The sequence below is a fragment of the Brassica oleracea genome, chromosome C9 (assembly GCF_000695525.1).
Source record: "Brassica oleracea var. oleracea cultivar TO1000 chromosome C9, BOL, whole genome shotgun sequence".
In the NCBI taxonomy this organism is placed as follows: domain Eukaryota; kingdom Viridiplantae; phylum Streptophyta; class Magnoliopsida; order Brassicales; family Brassicaceae; genus Brassica; species Brassica oleracea.
In genome coordinates this window covers 8,030,344-8,033,340 of record NC_027756.1, presented here as the reverse complement: position 1 = coordinate 8,033,340, position 2,997 = coordinate 8,030,344, and positions in this window count along the sequence as shown.

Here is a 2,997-nt window from a genome sequence, read left to right as displayed (position 1 = left end):
CAACGGTGAGATCTTCTCTTATTGAGCTGAAATTTGGCAGAGGTATTTTAGACGTGTTTATCTTGGATTTGTACGGTTGGATTAGTTTCTGGAAGCCGGAATCTTTGTGAGCTGAGGTCGTTTGGTTGCTGCCGGTTTTGAAGCTTTGTGTTGCTCTCTTGTTGTTGTTGTTTGTGTTGGAGATAGCTTTTTGTAGCTAGACTCTCTGTTCTGTTCAGGCTGTTGAACAGGGAGGACGTGGTTGTACTCATACCATTTATATAGTGGATTTTTGAGTGGACTACGGTCCCGTGGTTTTTCCTTCTCACATCGAGGAGGTTTTCCACGTAAAAATTGTGTGTCTCATTTAGTTGTCGCAACTTTGATATCTTGCCATCGTCGAAGTATTTTCCTCACAGGTTCGCACAAGGTCAGGGGAACACGACCATTAGTATTTCCACTGCGCCGTGTGACTTTCCCCAACAAGATCCGGCCTCGATGCTGAGCTTCACAATCTCCGGCTTTTTATCCACCTTCATAGTTTTAGGAAGTTTACTTTCATGTGTTTGTTTTGATCGTTGGAGTTTTGTAAGTTGGAGTCATTGTTTGTGCGAAAACAGGGTGAAACGACCTAAGAATATTTCTCTTTTGATCGTAGTAAATGAATGTGTACAACGTCATTTATATTGGTAAATGTATCAACTGGTGGTTAGCTCAATCAGTGGTTAGCTCGTCGTCTTCTACCCATTGAACATTAAGGGAAATTTCTTTTACCCATTGAACATTAAGGAAAATTTTAGTTCCAATTTGGTTTAATGATCTCTTTTAAAGGAAATAGATTGTGAAAAAGAAGTAAAATCCAAATTTTCATATTACGCGTTTAAACCAAATTGGATTACAAACTTTAACATAGGCTTTGATTTTTTGATGTCGTTAAGAAACCTAACAATTTTGACAAATCTAACAACTTTAAGAAATTGGATTACGCAATTTAAATTACTTATATTCAGCAACAGAAATATAAATGCTTAAAATTATAATGAATATTATTGGTTTAAAATTTTAATAATATAAATTTTAATATCGTTAGTGAATATAAATCAAAAATATATATATATTTATAATATTTTTACTTATAATATTTAAATATTAAAATAAAAATAAAAAAAATAAAAAAAAAATATTTTTAAAAAATATTTTTACATTTATTTATCTTTCCACAATCGTCCACAACCACAACCACAAATGCTAGCAGGAGCCAAATTTAATTTAAAAATTTTGGAGTAGTTTAAAATGATCTATAGCGTTTTTGATTGTTGTAAAAAACCAACAATTACTACCTCTCGCAAAAGTTGCATTTATGGTGATAGCGGAAAAATCAGTGACACTCTAAAACATATTTTACAAAGATCAGATTTTATAAAACAATCACATTTTCGCTTCAAATTTTTAAAATATATTGTTTTAACTAATTACGTGCAAATCACACAACTTTAAACCAATAAACCCGGGATTTTGATTTTAACTACTAATCAATATTTACGTAGATTCTAAGGACCTATTATTTAGACCATGTACAATGGTTTCAACACTCATTTCATGTTCAACACCTTTCTTTTCCTTTTTAACATTTCACATCATTTTCTCCTTCTTCCACCTAATTTATTCAACATCCACTTCATTTTCAACTTTTACAATAGTTTTTTTTTTAAAATTCATACCATACTCCACTATTTTTAAGTCATATATTTAATTTTTAAATATAATAAATACACATTAATAATATGATTCTAACAACCTTAAAGCTAAAATAACATAAATTTTAATAATTTTATTTTATTTATATACCTATATTTTTTAAATAATACTAAAATTAATATTATTAAAACAATTAAAATAATTGATTATAATGAAAAATAACGTTTTTTATGTATCCAAATGAAATGAGAGTAGTCTCTATTTCTGTATCCAAATGAAATCAAAATTGGACTTACTGATTGTGTTATAGAGTAGCTAACTAGAACTCTAAATTAGGACATTGATGATAACTTCAAGAGTAGGTTTTTTACTTGATAATGATTTTGCTGAAGTAGGTTGTTAGATACATGCGAGATCTAGTCTAGACATCTTGTGAACATATCGATTAGGACATTAATGAGTGAGTGTCAATTGATACACACCCTTAGCAGATATGATATCTTGCATATTTCCATTGTCTTATTCATTCACCCATGTGCATTTTGATCATATAGACTAGGATTTAGCCATGTTTAGGTTGCATTTTGCATACATGAGTCCTTATCAGGTATTGGAATACCACATGGAGTTCTTGGAGACATTTGGGTGCATTTGGAGCTCAAAAGAGGTGAAAAATATGATCATTGGACGAGCAGTGCATGGGAGCGACCTCACTGGAGCGACACCGTGAAGTCGCTGTGACACCCTTTCAGAGCGACTTAACCGGAGCGACACAGCGAGGTCGCTCGCGTCTCCATCACCCGGAGCGACTTGACCGCAGCGACGCAGCGAGGTCGCTCGCGTCTCCATCACTCGGAGCGACGTGACCGGAGCGACGCAGCGAGGTCGCTCGCAGCGACCCCTCCAAGTCGCTCCCGAAGCCTGGAGCGACCTCTCGGAGCGACTAGTGGAGGTCGCTGCGCGACGTCTGATTGCTCGAATTCATTTCTACTCAAGGGCCTTTTGGTCATTTTATTATGCACGTTTTTACTTCTGAAAACCTATGTTTTAAGTACTCTTGGCAGCCACCAGACAGATTATCTTTTGTTCTAAGAAAAAACCTTTGGAAAGTTCATCTCTTGAATCATCTTTGTTCATCTAGTTATTGCAATTCTGTGTTTCCAATTCGTTGTTGTATCCCTCTGTATGATTAATCTGAAATCCAAAATGGGTTTAAGAGGAATCATGAAGAGTAATGAGTAATCACCATTTGAATTCATGGGTTAGGAAGATTAAGGGTGATTAGGTTAGAGCTAGGATGTTTTAGAGTAGATCATTCCA